Here is a 19639-nt window from a genome sequence, read left to right as displayed (position 1 = left end):
TCAACAGAACTAGAAGCTGGTTCTTTGAGAGAATTAATAAAATTGACAGACCTCTGGCAAGACTTATCCAAAAGAATAGAGAAAGGACCCAAATTAGTAAAATTATGAATGAAAAAGGAGAGGTCACAACCAACACCAATGAAAATGGAAGCATTAGTAGAAACTTTTATCAACAGCTTTATGCCAATAAATTAAGCAATCTGGAAGAGATGAAGGCCTTCCTGGAAACCCATAAACTACCAAGACTGAAACAGGAAGAAATTGATTTTTTAAACAGGCCAATTAATTACAAAGAGATTGAGTCAGTGATAAACAATCTTCCAAAAAATAAAACTCCAGGCCCAGACGGTTTTCCTGGGGAATTCTACCAAAAATTCAAAGAAGAAATAATACCTATTCTCCTAAAGCTATTTCAAAAAATAGAAACAGAAGGAAAGCTACAAAACTCATTCTATGAGGCCAATATTACCTTGATCCCCAAACCAGGCAAAGACCCCTACAAAAGGAGAATTATAGACCGATTTCCCTAATGAATATTGATGCCAAAATCCTCAACAAGATCCTGGCTAATAGAATCCAACAGTACCTTAAAAGGATTATCCATTATGACCAAGTGGGATTCATCCCTGGGATGCAGGGGTGGTACAACATTCGCAAATCTATCAGTGCCTTAGATTTTATCCAGAAACAAAAATTCAGAAATCATATGATTCTCTCAATAGATGCAGAAAAAGCATTTGACAAAATACAGCATCCTTTCCTGATTAAAACCCTTCAAAGTGTAGGGATAGAGGGTATATTTCTCAATCTCATAAAAGCCATCTATGAGAAGCCTACAGTAAATATCAGTCTCAATGGGGAAAAGCTGGAATCCTCTCCCTTAAGATCAGAAACACGACAAGGATGCCCACTCTCACCACTATTATTCAACATAATAGTAGAAGTCCTTGCAACAGCAATCAGACAACAAAAAGAGATAAAAGTTATCCAAATTGGCAAAGAAGAAGTCAAACTGTCTCTCTTCGCAGATGACATGATTTTCTATATGGAAAACCCAAAAGAATCCACCCCCAAACTACTAGAAGTTATAGAGCAATTTAGTAATGTTCGGGAATACCAAATCAATGCTCCGAAATCAGTTGCATTTCTATACATGAACAATGAGACAGAAGAAAGAGAAATTAGGGAATCCATTCCATTTACAATAGCAGCAAAAAATCATACCTTATCTTAGAATTAACCTAACCAGAGACATAAAGGATCTATACTCTAGGAACTACAAATCACTCTTGAAAGACATTGAAGGAGACACAAAAAGATGGAAAAATATTCCATGCTCATGGATCGGAAAAATAAACATACCTTAATGGGTATGCTCCCCAGAGCAATCTACACTTTCAATGCTACCTCGATCAAAATACCGATGACATTTTTCAAAGAACTGGAATAAACAGCCCTTAAATTTGTGTGGAACCAGAAAAGGCCCCGAATGGCCTAGGAATTGTTGAAAGGGAAAAACAAAGCCGCGAGCATCACGTTGTCAGATTTCAAGCTATACTACGAAGCTGTGATCACAACGACAACATGGTTCTGGCACAAAAACAGACACATAGACCAATGGAACAGAATAGAGAACCCAGAAATGGACCCTCAGCTCTTTGGGCAACTAATCTTTGATAAAGCAGGAAAAAACATCTGGTGGAAAAAAAAGACAGTCTCTTCAATAAATGGTGGTGGGAAAACAGGACAGCTATATGCAAAGGAATGAAACTTGACCACTCTCTCACATCATACACAGAGATAAACTCCAAATGGATGAAAGACCTCGATGTGAGACAGGAATCCATTGAAATCCTAGAGGAGAATATAGGCTGCAAGCTCTTTGACATCAGCCTCAGCACCTTTTTCTGGCACATCTCCCAAGGAAAGAGAAACAAAAGAAAAACTGAACTTGTGGGACTTCATCAAGATAAAAAGCTTCTGCATAGCCAAGGAAACAGTCCTAAAAACTAAGAGGCAGCCCACGGAATGGGAGAAGGTATTTGCAAATGATACTACAGATAAAGCACTGGTATCCAATCTACAAAGAACTTCTCAAACTCAATACATGAGAAACAAATAAACAAATCAAAAAATGGGCAGAAGATATGAAAACTTTTCCAATGAAGACATACAAATGGCTAACAGACATATGAAAAATGTTCAAAATCATTAGCCATCAGGGAAATTAAAATCAAAACCACACTGAGATACCACCTTACGCCAGTTAGAACGGCAAAAATTAACAAGGCAGGCAACAGCAATTGCTGGAGAGGATGTGGAGAAAGGGATCCCTCCTATATTATTGGTGGGAATGCAGGTTGGTGCAGCAACTCTGGAAAACAGCATGGAGGTCCCTTAAAAAGTTAAAAATTGAGCTACCCTATGACCCAGCCATTGCAATACTGTTTTTTTAGCCCAAAGATATAGACATAGTGAAGAGAAGGGCCATATGCACCCCAATGTTCATAGTAGCAGTGTCCACAATAGCTAAATTTTGGAAGGAGCCGAGAGGCCCTTCAACAGATGACTGGATTAAGAAGATGTGGCCCATATATACAATGGAATATTGCTCAGCCATCAGAAGGAACGATTTCACAACATTTGCAGCAACATGGACGGGACTGGAGGAGATTATGCTAAGGAAAATACGTCAAGCAGAGAAAGACAATTATCATATGGTTTCACTCATTTATTGAACATAAGAAATAGGAAGATCAGTAGGAGAAGGAAGGGAAGAATGAGGAGTGGTAAACAGAAGGGAGAATGAACCATGAGAGACTGTAGACTCTGGGAAACAGAGGGCTTCAGAGGGGAGGGGGGTTGGGAATTGGGATAGGCCTGTGATGGGTATTAAGGAGGACACATATTGCGTGGTGCACTGGGTGTTATACGCAAGTAATGAATCATGGAACATTACATCAAAAACTAAGGATATTCTGTATGGTAGTAACATAACATAATAAAAAATTATTGTAAATTAAAAAAATAAGCAGAAAGTTGAATAAAGGTCAGAATGCAAAGCCACAAAAAACAAACAAACAAACACAACAACAGCAAAAAACCACCCAGTGTCTTAACTATAGAGAACAAACTGAGGGTTGCCGGAGGGAAGGTGGCCGGGAGGATGGCTTAAATGAGTGATGGGTATTAAGGAGGGAACTTGTGATGAGCAATGGGTGTTGTATGTAAGTGATAAATCACTAAATCCTACACCTGAAATTAATATTGTACTGTATGTCAACTAACTGGAATTTAAATAAAAGCTTGGAAGAAAAGGAAAAAAAGAAATGATTCTATACATTATTTGGTGTTCATCACAATAAAAGTGCTCTTAAGGCCCTTCACCTATTTCACCCATCCCTCACCCATCTCACCTCTGGCAACCACCAGTTTGTTGTCTGTAAGTCTGGTGTTTTGTTTGTCTCTTTTTTTTTTTTTCATTTGATTGTTTTGTTTCTTTAATTCCATATATAGTGAAATCATATGGTGTTTGACTTTCTTTGACTATTTACATTATTTTAAGGCTGAGTAATATTGCCTTGTGTCTGGGTGTGTATATATATATATATTACACACAACATATTCCTTATATGTTCACTTATGGATAGACAGTGGTTTCCTTCAATATCTTGGCTATTGTACATAATACTGCAATAAACATAGGAGTACATATATTTTTTTTAATTAATGTTTTCATTTTCTTTGGTAAATACCCTGTAGTAAAAATACCACTTCATATGGTAATTCTATTTTTATTATTTTTAATGAACCTCCATACTGTCTTCCACAGGGGCTGCACCAGCTTACATTTCCACCAACAGTGCATGCAAGTTCCCTTTTCTTCACATCCTTGCCAACATTTGTTATTTCTTGTGATTTTTATTTTAGCCATTCTGACATGTGAGGTTTGCTCATTGTGGTTTGGATTTGCATTTTCCTGATGATAGTGATGGTGAGCATGTTTACATGTATCTGTTGGTCACCTCTACATCTTCTTTGGAAAATTATCTATTTAGGTCCTCTCCCCATTTGTTCATCAGATTATGTGTGGGTTATTTTTGGTGTTGAGTTTTATAAGTTCTTTATACATTTTGCATATTAGCCCCTTATCATATATATAATCTCGAATATCTTCTCCCATTTAATTGGTTACCTTCTTGTTTTGATGATGGCTTCCAACAATGTGCAAAACTTTTTATGTTGGCATAGTCCCAATAATTTACTTTTGCTTTTGTTTCCCTTGCCAGAGAAGACATATGTAGAAAAATGTTTCTAAGGCCAGTGTCAAAGAAGATATATCTTAATAGATGCAGAAAAAGCATTTTACAAAGCACAACATATATTCATGATAAAAACTCAACAAAGTAATGTTAGAGAGAAGATACCTCAACATAATAAAGCCTATATATGAAAAACCCACAGCTAACATCATTCTCCATAGTGAAAAACTGATAGCTTTTCCTCTAAGATCAGGAACAAGGCAAGGATGTGCACTCTCACCACTTTTATTCAACATAGTACTAGAAGTCCTAACCTCAGTATCAAATAAGGAAAAAAAATAGGTATCCAAATTGGTAATTAAAAATTAAAACATTCACTATTTGCAGATAACATGATGCTGTGTATAGAAAACCCTAATGACTCCACCAAAAATCTACTAGAACTGATAAATGAACTGAGTAAAGTTGCAGAATACAAAATTAATATATATAAATCTTGCATTTCTATACACTATTAATGAAGTAGCAGAGAAAGGAATTAAGAAAACAATTCCATTTACAATAGCTACAGTTAATTTTAATGTTATTTAAGATTTTATTTATTTATTTGTCAGGAAGAGAGAGAGCACAAGCAGGGGGCAGAGGCTAAGGGAGAAGCAGACTCCCCGCTGAGCAAGGAGCCTGATGTGGGATTCGATCCCAGGACCCTGGGATCATGACCTGAGCCAAAGGCAAACACTTAACCAACTGAGCCACTAAGGTGTCCCCAGCTACAGTTAATTTTAATGGTCCTTTCTTTTAACCTTTATCTTATAACTAAGAGTTTAATATACTAAAAAAAAAAAGAATTACAGATTTCTAATTCTATTGATCACTCTACTCAGAGTTTTGTGTACTTTTGTCTTTTAGTTTCAGCTTGAAAATCTCTTTTCAATAATTTTCGTAAAGCAATTCTGGTGGTGGTGAAATCCCTCAGCTTTTGTTTGCTTGAGAAAGCCTTTATTTCTCTTTCATATCTGAAAGAAAACTTTGCCAGATGGAGTGTTCTTGGGTGGCACATTTTATCTTTAATTATTTTGAATATGTTATTCCACTCTTTTCTGGCCTGTAGGGTTTCTGCTCAGAAATCTGCTGATACTCTAATGGGGGTTTCTTTGTAGGTTACTGTCTCTTCCCACCACACCCCCAGGTGTCTTTAAAATTCTTTCTTTATTATTGACTTTTGACAGTATTAATATAATGTGTTTTGGAGAAGGTATCTTTATTTTGATAAAATAAGTTTGTCTAGATTAGTGGACTTGTATATCCAGTTTCTTCTCCAGGTTTGAGAAGTTCATAGCTATTATTTCTTTCAATGAATTCTCTGCCCTCTGTCCTCTTCTTCCTTTTTCCTCCTTCTGCAATTTCCATTATTCTTTTTCTTTTTCTTTTTTTTTAATTTTTTTATTATATTATGTTAGTCACCATACGGTACATCCCTGGTTTTTGATGTAAAGTTCGATGATTCATTAGTTGCGTATAATACCCAGTGCACCATGCAATACGTGCCCTCCCCACCACCCATCACCAGCCTATCCATTCCCCCACCCCCCTCCCCTCTGAAGCCCTCAGTTTGTTTCTCAGAGTCCATAGTCTCCATTATTCTTTTTCTTAAGATTTTATTTATTTATTTGTCAGAGAGAGAGAGAGGGAGACAACACAAGCAAGGGGAGTGGCAGGCAGAGTGAAAAGTAGGCTCCCCACTGAACAAACAGCCCAATACAGAATTCAATCCCAGGACCCTGGGATCATGACCTGAGCCAAAGGAAGATGCTTAACTGACTGAGCTACCCAGGTGTCCCAATTTCCATTATTCTTATGTTGACTTTCCTAATGTAGTCTGATAACTCCTAGTGTTTCTTCACTTTTTAAAGAACTTAGTTCTCTTTCCTCTTCCAGCAGAATAATTTCTTTTTGTAATTCTATTTTATTTAAATTCAATTAATTAACATATGATTTCATTCATATGTGGAATTTAAGTAACAAAACAGAGGATCATAGAGGAAGTGGGGGGAACAAAGTAAGACAAAATCAGAGAGAGACACCAGAATCATTTCTAAATTCTTATCATCAGGCTCAGAAGTTCTCTCTTCCATCTGATCTGCTGTATTTCTAATGCATCTTAATGCATTCTTCATCTCATTTATTGAATTTTTTATCTCCAGGTTTCTATGTGGTTTTTTTTGTTCATTCATTTTAGAATTTCAATCTCTTGATAAAGTACTTCTGTTCATTTATTTTATTCTTGATATTATTGTATTGCCTTTTTAAATTTTCTTGTAGCTCCTTGAATTTTTTGTAACAGCTATTTTGAATCCTTCATAAATTAGATTGCAATATTCCATGTGTTTGGGTTTGGTTCCTGAAAAATCACCATTTTCTTTTAGTGATACCTTGTTACCATGATTTTTCACGATGTTTGACGAAATGTGTCCCTCCCATTGCATATGAAATAGCAAATATCTTTCTTACTTAAGCAAGGCTTTGTTTAAGCATACCTCATTTTATTGCATTTCACTTTATTATGCTTCACAAATACTGTGTTTTTTACAATTGAAAGTTTGTGGCAAACATGCATTGAGCAAATCTATTAATGCCATTTTTTCAATAGCATTTGGTAACTTCATGTCTCATCACATTGTGCTAGTTTTCACAATATTTCAAAAATTTTCATCATTATTATATTTCTTGTGGTTATCTTTGTTCAATAATTATGACTTGCTAAGAGTTCAGGTAATGGTTAGCATTTTTCTAGCAAAAAAAAGTCTTTTCAATTAAGGTATGTACATTGATTTTTCAAGCTTAATGCTATTGCGTACTTAATAAAATAAAGTACAGAAAAAGTATAACTTCTATATGCACTGAAAATAAAAAAAAAAAAAACTCATTTGACTAGCCACTTTGTGGTGGTCTGGAACTGAACATGCAGTATCTCCAAGGTGTATCTGTACTTTGATTCTGTTTAAGTTGGTTAGTAGGAGCTTTACTTTTGTTTACCGCGAGGTGGCACTATAGCACAAGTTTTGGGTTTCTCTTGCCTGCGCTGACAGGCTGCTAAGGCTGGGAACACACACATAAATCAAAAACTGGTAGAGAAAAGAAAGAAATAGCAGTAGAGTCGGGGGGGTATATACTTTGCACTGGGGTCTTTGAGTGTGTCCATGACAAAGCTGGTGGATCCTCCAGTCAGGGTGGCCATAGAGCACCTTGGGTGGCTCTTTTGTCAGAATTTCAGAGAAGACAGCAAGAGACACTTTCCTTTAGTTACTTTGCTCACTTACATTTCCTTCCCCTCCCAGTAGTCACTGTGGTCTCTCTTCAGAGAGAACAACAGGTCCAGGCCGACCTCATGTATCCCCTTCACTCTCCACTTGCTCTGTCACAAAGGTCAAGCTGACCCAGTGCCAGACCTGATGCTGGTTTCAATGCCATCTCTTCGCTTGCTGCCACAAACTTTTATTATCACAGCTACATCCGCTGTCCAATCTACCCACTTATAGGTGCAGAAATAGATGAATCTCTCATGTGTCCTGGTGTGCTGTGCAAAAGTATTTTTTTCACCTAAAATCTTTTTTATTTTTTAATTTAAATTCAATTAGCCAACATATAGTACATCATTAATTGCAGATGTACTGTTAAATGCTTATTCTGTTGCATATAAGACCTAGTGCTCATCATCACATCACATGCCCTCCTTAATGCCCACCACCCAGTTACCCAATCTCCCCACCCATCTCCCCTTCTGCAACCCTCTTTTTTTTTTTGCCAGAGTCAAGAGTCTTACATGGTTTGTCTCCCTCTCTGATTTTTCCTATTCAGTTTTCCCTCCCTTCCCCTATGGTCCTCTGCACTATTCCTTATGTTCCACATATGAGTGAAACCATACGATAATTGTCTTTCTCTGCTTGACTTACTTCACTTAGCATGATAACCGCCAGTTCCATCCATGCTGATATAAATGGTAGGTATTCATCCTTTCTGATGGGTGAGTAATATTCCATTGTGTATATGAACCATATCTTCTTTATCCATTCATCTCTTGAAGGACATCCCAGCTCCTTCCACAGTTTGGCTATTGTGAACATTGTTGTTATGAACATTGGGGTGCAGGTGCCCCTTCTTTTCACTACACCTGTATCTTTGGGGGTAAAAACCCAGTAGTGCAATTGCTGGGATGTATAGTAGCTCTATTTTTAACTATTTGAGGAACCTCCATACTGTTTTCCAGAGTGGCTTTACACAGCTTGCATTATCACCAACAGTGTAAGAGGGTTCCCCTTTATCCACATCTACCCCAACATGTGTTGTTCCCTGTCATGTTTATTTTAGCAATTCTAACTGGTGTAAGGTGGTATCTCATTGTGGTTTTGATTTGTATTTCCCTGATGGCAAGTGATGTGGAGCATTTCTTTCATGTGTGGATTAGCCATTTGTATGTCTTCTTTGAGGAATGGTCTGTTCATGTCTTCTGCTCATTTCTTGTTTGTATTATTTGTTCTTTGGATGCAGAGTTTGATAAATACTTTATAAATCTTGGATACTTGCCCTATATCTGATATGTCTTTTGAAAATATCTTCTCCTATTCTGTAGGTTTCCTTTTAGTTTTGCTGATTGTTTCCTTTGCTGTGCAAAAGCAATTTATCTTTTTTTTTAATTATATTATGTTAGTCACCATACAGTACATCCCTAGTTTTTGATGTAAAGTTCCATGATTCATTACTTGCATATAACACCCAGTGCACCATGCAGTGTGTGCCCTCCTTAATACCCATCACTGGCCTATTCCAATCCCCCACTGCCCTCCCCTCTGAAGCCCTCAGTTTGTTTCTCATAGTCCATAGTCTCTCATGGTTCATTCTCGCTTCTGTTTACCCCCCCTTTCCTTATCCCTTTCTTCTCCTACCAATCTTCCTACTTCTCATGTTCCATAAATGAGGGAAACCATATGATAATTGTCTTTCTCTGCTTGACTTATTTCGCTTAGCATCATCTCCTCCAGTCCCGTCCATGTTGCAGCAAATGTTGAGAACTCGTTCTTTCTGATAGCTGAGTAATATTCCATTTTATATATGGACCACATCTTCTTAATCCAGTCATCTGTTGAAGGGCCTCTTGGCTCCTTCCACAATTTAGCTCTTGTGGACAATGCTGAAAAGCAATTTATCTTGATGAAGTCCTAAAAGTTCATTTTTGCTTTTGTTTCCCTTGTCTTTGGAGACGTGTTTAGCAAGAACTTGCTGCAACTAAGGTTGAAGAGGTTGCTGACTGTGTTCTGCTCTAGGATTTTGATGGATTCCTGTCTCACATTTAGGTCTTTCATCCACTTTGAGTTTATCTTTCTGTATGGTGTAAGAGAATGGTCTAATTTCATTCTTCTGCATGTGGTCATACAGTTTTCCCAGCAACATTTATTAAGAGACCGTCTTTTTTCCATTGGATATTCTTTCCTGCTTTGTTGAAAATTAGTTAACCATAGAGGTAAGGGCCTATTTCTGGGGTCTCTATTCTGTTCCATTGATCTATGTGTCAGCTTTTGTGCCAATACCATACTGTCTTAATGACTATAGCTTTGTACTACAACTTGAATTCAGGCATTGTGATCCCCCAGCTTTGGTTTTCTTTTTCAACATTCCCTTGGCAATTTGGGAACTTTTCTGGTTCCATACAACTTTTAGGATTGTTTGTTCCAGCTCTGTAAAAAATGTTGATGGTATTTTGATAGGGATTAAAGTTCCCATACTATTCAAAGCAATCTACAGATTCAGTGTAATCCATATAAAAATTCCAATGGCCTTTTGCACACAGAAATAGAACAAACACCTATAAAATTTGTATGTAATTATAAAAGTCCCCAAATAGCCAAAGCAAACTTGAGATAGAAGAAAGGTAGATGCATCACTTTCTGATTTCAAACTATACTACAAAGCAGTAGTAATCAAAACAGCATGGTATCTATATAAAAAGAGGCACATAGGTCAATTGAACAGAATAAAGAGCCCAGAAATAAACCCTTACATATATGGTCAATTCATTTACAGCAAAAGAGCCAAGAATATATAATGTGGAAGGACAATATCTTCAATAAATGGTTGGGAAAACTGAACAGCTGTATATAAAAGAATGAAACTGGACCAGTATCTTACACCATAAACAAATTCAACTCAAACTAAAGACTTGAATATAAAACCTGAAACCATAAAATTCCTAGAAGATAATATAGAAGGTAAGCTCCCTGACATTGGTCTTGGCAAAAAACTTTTTTACACCAAAAGCAAGTACAACAAAAGCAAAAATAAACAAGTAGGACCACATCAAACTAAAAACCTTCTGCACAGCAAAGGAAATCATCAACAAAATGAAAAAGCAACTTATGGAATGGAAGGATGTATTTGCAAATCATGTATATGATGATTGGTTAAAATCCATAATAACAAAGAACTCATACAACTCAGTACAAAATAAAAATACAATTAAAAATGGGCAGAAAAAAATAAAAATGGGCAGAGGATCTGGATAGACATTTTTCCAAATTCATAAAAATGGTTAACAGATATACAACACAAAACATTATTAGGCTCAGCATTATTACTTATCAGGGTAATGCAAAGCAAAATGACAATGAAATACACCTCACACCTGTTAGAATGTCTATTATCAAAAGGACAAGAAATTACAATTGTTGGTTAGGGTGTGGAGAAAACGAACCCTCAGGCACTATTGGTGCAACAACTATGGAAAACAGCATGGAGATTCCTCAAAAAATTAAAAATAGAACTACCATGTGATCCAGCAACTCCACTTCTGGGTATTTATCTGAAGGAAACAAAATCACTATCTTGAAAAGATTTATCTTTATGTTTATTGCAATAACCAAGACACAGAAATATCCTGTATGGGGGCGCCTGCATGGCTCAGTCGCTAAGCGTCTGCCTTGGGACCAGGGTGTGATCCCAGCGTCCTGGGATTGAGCCCCACATTGGGCCCCTCTGCTGGGAGCCTCCTTCTTCCTCTCCCACTCCCTCTGCTTGTGTTCCCTCTCTCCCTGGTTGTCTCTCTCTCTGTCGAATAAATAAATAAAATCTTTAAAAAAATATATCCTGTATGTCCATCAATGGTTGAATGAATAAAGAATATGTGTATATATGTATATATGTGTGTGTGTGTATAAAATTTTATTATTCAGCCATAAAGTAGAACAATCCTGCCATTTGCAACAACATGAATGGACCTGAGAGTATTATGCTAAGTGAAATAAGTCAGGAAAAGACAAACACTATATGATCTCATTTATATGTAGAATCAAAGAAAAGAAGGAAAGAAAACTGAACACATAGATACAGAGAACAGATTGCTGGTTGCCAGAGTTAGAGGTGAGGGGCAGTGGGTGAAATGGGTGAACATGGTCAAAGGGTACAAGCTTCCAGTTATAAGATAAATATGTCCTGGGGATGTAATGTACAGCATGATGAGTATAGTTAACAATACTGTACTGGACATTTGAAAATTGCTAAGAGAGTAGATCTTAAAACTCATCACAAAAAATGTGCAACTATGTGTGGTGATGGATACTCACTAAAATTATTATGGTAATCACTTTGCAATATAGCCATATATCAAATCATCATGTTGTGCACCTGAAACTAACACAGTTATATGTCAATTATATATCAATTTTAAAATAAATTTAAAATATTTTAATAAATAGAAGCATTGGGTATGGTAGATTTGAGAACCTCTATTTTGAGCCAGTCATGTCAGAGCTGCTTCTATTTGCCAGATTGGTATAGGAACAGTAAACTTTTTGCCAATAAATAGTAAATGGGAATCTGCTGGGGGAATTTCTTCCTTAATAAAGGAGAACTGCATAAGATTTTTTAAATTCTTTAAATTGCATTTTAAATGATGCATTTTAAAATTGCATTTTATTATTTTTTTGTTTTTTTTGTTGTGTTGTTGTTGTTTTTACTATTATGTTAGTCACCACACAGTACATCATTAGTTTTTGATGTAGTGTTCCATGATTCATTGTTTGATTAATGCCATAATCCAGTGGCATTAAGTACACTCACAAAATCATGCAACCATCTCCATATCCATTTCCAGAATTTCTCATCATTGCAAACTGAAACTCTGTACCTTTATTAAACAATAAGTCCCCATTCCACCCTCAGGGAGACCTTGATAACCATTATTTTACTTTCTGTCTCTATAAATTTGACTATTCTAGCTATCTTATGTAAACTAAATCATACATTGCTTTCTTTTTTGTGTTTTGGCTTATTCTTCTTACCATATCTTCAAGGTTCATCTGTGATGTAACATGTGTCAGAATTGTATTCCTTTTTAAAGCTAAGTAATATTACATTGTACATATATACTTCATTTTGGTTATCCATATATGTATCAACAAATATTTGGGTTCTTTCCATTTTTTGGATATTGTTTATAATGATGCTGTTATGAACATTGTCAAATATCTGTCTGAGTCCCTTCTTCGGAATTTTTTTTCCAGTTAGGTTAGAATTTTTTATTATTTATTTGTTTGTTTTGTTTTTTTTTAATTCAATTAGCCAAGGTATAGTACATCACTGGTTTTTGATATAATTTTCAATGATTCATCAGTTCAGTATAACACTCAGTGCTCTTTCAAATCTTTTGAAATATACCACAATGTGGAATTGCTGGATCATATGGTAATTTTATGTTTAATATTTTTAAGAACTGCTATACTGTTTTCCATAGCAGTTTCAGTGCTTTATATTTCCATCAGCGATACTCAAGGGTTCCAATTTTTCCACTTCCTCACCAACACTTTTTTTTTAAAAAATTGATAGCCATTCTAATGGGTGTGAAGTGGTAGTCATTGTGGTTTGGATTTGCATATCCCTAATGAAGAGTGATGATGAGCATATATTCATGTGCATATTTGCCATTTGTATATATTCTTTGCAGAAATATCTACCTAAATCTTTTGCCCCTCTTTGTATTGGACTGCTTTTGATTTTTGGGAGTTCTTTATATATTTTTAATATGGGTCCCTTATCAGATATATGGTTCACAAATATTTTCTCCCATTCTATAAGTTGTCTTTTCACTCTGTTTATAGTGTCCTTTGACACACAAATTTGTTTTAATTTTCTTCAAGTCCAATTTATCTATGCTTTCTTTTGTTGTTTATATTTTTGATATCATATCCAGGAAATTATTGCCAAATCAATGCCATGAAAATTTCCCCTATGATTCCTTCTAAGAGTTTTATAGATTAACTCTTAGGTCAAACACTGAGGGGTTTTTTTAAATCTATTTTGAATTTGTTTTTTTATATACAGTGTAAGGTAAAGGTCTAACTTCATTCTTTTTGCATGTGGATATTGTTTTCCCAGCACCATTTATTGAAAAGACTTTCCTTGCTCCCATTGAATGGTCTTGGCATCCTTGTCAAAGATCATTTGACCATATATGTGAGGATTTATTTCTGAGATTTTTATTCTATTCCACTTGTCTATATGTCTGTCTTTATACCAGTACCACATTTTTTTGATTACTGTAGCTTTGTAGTAAGCTTTGTAATCAGAATGTGGGTCCTTCAACTTTGTTCTTTTTGAAGACTTTTTTTTAAAATCTTCTGAATCCCTTGAGATTCCATTTGAATTTGAGTATGAATTTTTCTATTTCTAAAAAAAAGTCATTGGGGATTTAATAAGGATTGCATTGAATCTGTAGATAACTTTGGGTAGTATTGACATTTAACTATAGTAAGTCTTCCAATCATGAAAACCAGATACCTTTCTATTTACTAATGTCTTTAATTTCTTTCAGTGATGTTTCATAGTTTCCAGGGTATTGGTCTTTCACCTCCTTGGTTGAAATTATCTCTAAATATTTTATTCATTTTGATGCCATTATAAATGGCGTTGCTTTCTTAATTTAGTATTTTTTTTTCTCTGAGAAATCTTGCATTTGGAATCACAATGCTTGGGAGCAAAAGCAGTCTTCTTGTGGCCAAGAAGAGAGATGATATCAGCACGTGAAGGACAGTAACAAAATAAAAATGAGAAAACACTAATTCCTTGATGATGAGATGCTATAATAACTCCGGGGACTCCTACTTCTAGACTTCTTGTTATGTGAGGGAATAAAGCTTTTCATCACTTAAGTCAAGTTTGGTCAGGTGTTCCATTACTTTTATCTAAAAATATCCCAAGGAGCATAATAATAGAGGACATCTGAAACTGCAGTTAAATTGTTTTAACATGAAACATTATATATACAGCAGAGTACATAAGATACAAAAGAAGAGCTTAAGGAATGATAATGAATGAACACATGTGTAGTCACCATTCAAGTAACAAAAATAGAACATTAATCATCATTCTGGCAGACCCCTATATGCCCATTCCTAATTGCATTTCCTTTCTTTTTTTTAAAGATTTTTTATCTTTTTAATTTTTTAATAATATTTTTATTATATTATGTTAGTCACCATACAGTATATCCCTGGTTTATGATGTAAAATTTCATGATTCATTAGTTGCGTATAACACCCACTGCACCATGCAATACGTGCCCTCCTTACTACCCATCACAGGTCTATCCCATTCCCCCACCCCACTCCCCTCTGAAGCCCTCAGTTTGTTTCACATAGTCCATAGTCTCTCATACTTCATTCCCCTTTCTGATTACCCCCCTTTCTTTATCCCTTTCTTCCCCTACCGATCTTCCTACTTCTTATGTTCCATAGATGAGAGAAATCATATGATAATTGTCTTTCTCTGCTTGACTTATTTCACTTAGCATTATCTCCTCCAGTGCTGTCCATGTTGCAGCAAATGTTGAGAACTTGTTCTTTCTGATAGCTGAGTAATATTCCATTGTATATATGGACCATATCTCCTTAATCCAGTCATCTGTTGAAGGGCATCTCGGCTCCTTCCACAATTTGGCTATTGTGGACAATGAACATTGGGGTGTATATGGCCCTTCTCTTCACTACGTCTGTATCTTTTGGGTAAATACCCAGTAGTGCAAGGCTGGATCATAGGGTAGCTCAATTTTTAACTTTTAAAGGGACCTCCACACTGTTTTCCAGAGTGGCTGCACCAGCTTGCACTCTCACCAACAATGTAGGAGGGATCCCCTTTCTCTACATCCACTCCAACAATTGTCGTTTCTTGCCTTGTCAATTTTTGCCATTCTGACTGGCATAAGGTGGTATCTCAGTGTGGTTTTGATTTGAATTTCCCTGATGGCTAATGAATTTGAACATTTTTTCATGTGTCTGTTAGCCATTTGGATGTCTTCACTGGAAAAGTGTCTGTTCATATCTTCTGCCCATTTTATGATTTGTTTATTTGTTTCTCGTGTATTGAGTTTGAGAAGTTCTTTGTAGATCTTGGATACCAGTCCTTTATCTGTAGTGTCATTTGCAAATATATTCTCCCATTCTGTGGGCTGCCTCTTAATTTTTTGACTGTTTCCTTGGCTGTGCAGAAGCTTTTTATTTTGATGAAGTCCCACAAGTTCATGTTATCTTTTGTTTCTATTGCCTTTGGAGATGTGTCATGAAAAAGTTTGCTGTGGCCGATGTCCTAGAGGTTGCTGCCTAAGCTCTCCGCTAGAATTTTGATGGGTTACTGTCTCACATTGAGGTCTTTCATCCATTTGGAGTTTATCTTTGTGTATGGTGTGAGAAGTGGTCAGGTTTCATTCTTTTGTATGTAGCTGTCCAATTTTCCCAGCACCATTTATTGAAGACTATCTTTTTTCCACTGTATGTTTTTTCCTGCTTTATCAAAGATTAGTTGCCCAAAGAGCCGAGGGTCATTTCTGTGTTCTTTATTCTGTTCCATTGGTCTATGTGTCTGTTTTTGTGCCAGTACCATGCTGTCTTTGTGATCACAGCTTCGTAGTACAGCTTGAAATCCAGCATTGTGATGCCCCCAGCTTTGTTTTTCCTTTTCAACAATTCCTTGGTGATTCGGGGCCTTTTCTGGTTCCACACAAATTTAAGGGCTGTTTTTTCCAGTTCTTTGAAAAATGTCATTGGTATTTTGATCAGGATAGCATTGAAAGTGTAGATTGCTCTGGGTAGCATGGACATTTTAACTATGTTTATTCTTCCAATCCATTAACATGGAATATTTTTCCATCTTTTTGTGTCTTCTTCAATGTCTTTCAAGAGTGATTTGTAGTTTCTAGAATATAGATCCTTTACATCTCTGGTTAAGTTAATTCCAAGATAACATATGATCTTTGGTGCTATTGTAAATGGAATGGTTTCCCTATTTTCTCTTTCCTCAGTCATTGTTCATGTATAGAAATGCAACTGATTCCTGAGCATTGATTTGGTATCCCGCCACATTACTGAATTGCTCTATAACTTCTAGTACTTTGAGGGTGGATCCTTTTGGGTTTTCCATATAGAGTGTCATGTCATCTGTGAAGAGAGACAGTTTGACTTCTTTGCTGGTTTGAATAATTTTATCCCTTTTTGTTGTCTGATTGCTGTTGCGAGGACTTCTAGTCCTATGTTGAATAATATTGGTGAGAGTTGGCATCCTTTTCATGTTCCTGATCTTAAGGGAAAGGCTTTCAGCTTTTCCCTATTGAGAATTATATTCGCTGTAGGCTTTTCTTAGATGGTTTTAATGAGATTCAGGAATGTATCCTCTATCCCTACACTCTGAAGGGTTTTAATCAGGAAAGGATGCTGTATTTTGTCAAATGCTTTTTCTGCATCTATTGAGAGGATCATATGATTCTTGACTTTTTTCTTGTTGATATAATCTATCACACTGATCGATTTGCAAATGTTGAACCACCCTTGCTTCCCAGGGATGAATTTCCTTTCTTTTTGACTTAAATGCAATCTCTATCTTGACATCAGTGCCATTCATTCACTTTCTTTATTCGCCAGCCTTACCACCTCTGTAATGTATACTTAAGCTATCTATTGTGTAGGAATATACTGCATGTGTTGTTGTTTTTGTCTTTTAACTGAGTACCAAGCACAAACTTAGCTGTGTAAAGGACAATATTGCCCATATGAGATGAAGGTTTCCAGAAGGTAATTTAGCTGAATTGTCTTCCTGAAATGTTAGTGTATAATATCATAGGTGGAACCTGGAAAATTGTCAGGGTTTACTTCAATCAGAGTATTTGGAAGGGCTATTATATGGGCCAGGTAAAGTACATCCAACAGGAATAGGCTATACTATATTTTCTGATGTTAAGCACACTGTGGTCTATCTCTAGTTTCAGTTGTAGGTCAAAGCAAAATAAGTCTGATTGATGAAATAAGTGTCCTGAATGTGGGCATTGATTTGGAGGTATTTTGGGAGCAGAATTTCATCATCACTCTGTTAAGATAAGTGAAGTAGACACAAGAATCTAAGCCAACCACACCAGACTGTGTCTTCATGTTAAAAATAGGTATAACGGCAACAGAGATCTCAGTCATGGCATCTCTCAGTATTTTTCAGTATTTTTGCTTTTTGAATCACACTTATTCAATCTGGTCTTAATGCCTTCTATGGGTGGTGCATAAAGCTTTTGTCTTGAGATATGTCTTCAGTTTATTCACAAGGATCCCTTTAGGTTCTCTCCTATGTTGGATGTACTGTTTCCTGTAACCTAAATTTTCCTTCTTCTTAATTTACTTCATTGTTTTTATATACACACCCCCTAGAATTTCTTAAGAACAAGTGCATGGGATGTAAATTGTTCCAGACTTTGCGTGTTTGAAACAGTCTTTGTTCTAGCCTTATACTTGAGAGTTTGGCTGCCTATAGAGTTGTACACAACAGATGATGTTCTTTCAGTATTTGAAGCAATTTTAACAGTATCTTGTTGCTTTTAGTATTTTTTGTGAGAAACACAAAAGCATTCAAATCCTTTGCTATTTGTATAATGTGACTTCTACTTTCTATATATCTATCTCTACCTCTCTTTATTTCTCTGTGTATCTTTTTTATGGGTAAATTTTTAAAAAATAACTTTATTGAGGAAAATTACATATTATAAAAGTCACCCATTATAAGTGTACAAATAAATGATTCTTCAGAAATTTACTAAGTTGTGTGACCATCACCACAATCCAGTTTTAGAACATTTTCATTACCCTAATAAGACTCTTCATGCTTGGTTACACTTTACCTTAGTTCCTATACCCAGCTCCAGGTACCATTAATCTATCCTCTTTCTCTATGGCTTGGTGATTTCTCTATGTATCTTTATCTCTCCTTCTATTTCATTTTCTTTTTCTGTTTGTAGAATCATCTCTTTGTTCTCAGAATTCTGAAAGATCACAATGATATGCTTGGGTGTGCAGCTATTTTAATCCATTCTAATCAGCATATAGTGGATCCTTTTAAACTGGTAACTAATGTACTTGTGATCTAAGAATTATCTCAAGTTATTTCATTGATCCTGCCCTCTAATTTTTCTTTTCATTTTTTAATTTATGTTATATTAGTCACCATACAGTACATCATTAGTTTTTGACCTAGTGTTCCATGATTCATTGTTTATGTAAAACACCCAGTGCTCCATGCAATACGTGCCCTCCTTAATACTCTCTCTAGACTATCATTAGTAGGATGTTGGATTTTCTGGACTGGTCTTCCATTTTCATTTCTTTTTCTTTCCTATTTTCCATATGATTGTCTTTTACACTCACATCTAGGAGAAACATGTTTTTATGTTTCTAATTTTCAAGAGTTTCTTTTTGTACTCTGAATGCTCCTTTTTATAGTATCGTGTTCTTAATTCATGAAAGTAACATGTTCTCTTATCCTTTTGCAGATACTAATGATAGTTCTTTTACTAACTTTTCGAAATCTTGCATAGTTTGTTTCCTTGAATGTTTTTTCCTGCCTATTTGTTTCAGTCTCTATCTTCCCTTTATAGTTTTTCCTCAAATCTTACTATCTTTGGCTGTTTACTTATTTTAAGAATGGAAAACTAAAAAGCTCATTTGAAGTTCTAAGCTATGGGTTGCTCTTGTCAACTTTGAGCTTCACTTTAGGATTATCTGGGTGGGCTTTTTGGGAGAAACCCCTACCTGTATCAGTATCATTAAAGGACACACCCTTAAGGTTTGTAGATTTCTTTGGGAAGAATCTTCCAATTGCCTGTTTTAAGGTAAAGATCTAGTTGACAGCACCGTAGGAGTATGCAGGGAGAAGAAAACTGGTGGTCTCTGCATTCAGCATTCAGTTTTGCATTTGGTCCCTCTATTTTTGTTTTTAGTACATTATCCTTGCCCTTGAATGGGCCTGATGTCCCCCAGTCCTGACACTCTGTTTTATCCTTTCCAGGAAATAGATCTCAAATCTCT

The sequence above is a fragment of the Ailuropoda melanoleuca genome, chromosome X (genome assembly GCF_002007445.2).
Source record: "Ailuropoda melanoleuca isolate Jingjing chromosome X, ASM200744v2, whole genome shotgun sequence".
NCBI lineage: Eukaryota > Metazoa > Chordata > Mammalia > Carnivora > Ursidae > Ailuropoda > Ailuropoda melanoleuca.
The sequence above is the reverse complement of the archived record's forward strand: the minus strand, read 5'-3'. Positions refer to the sequence as shown.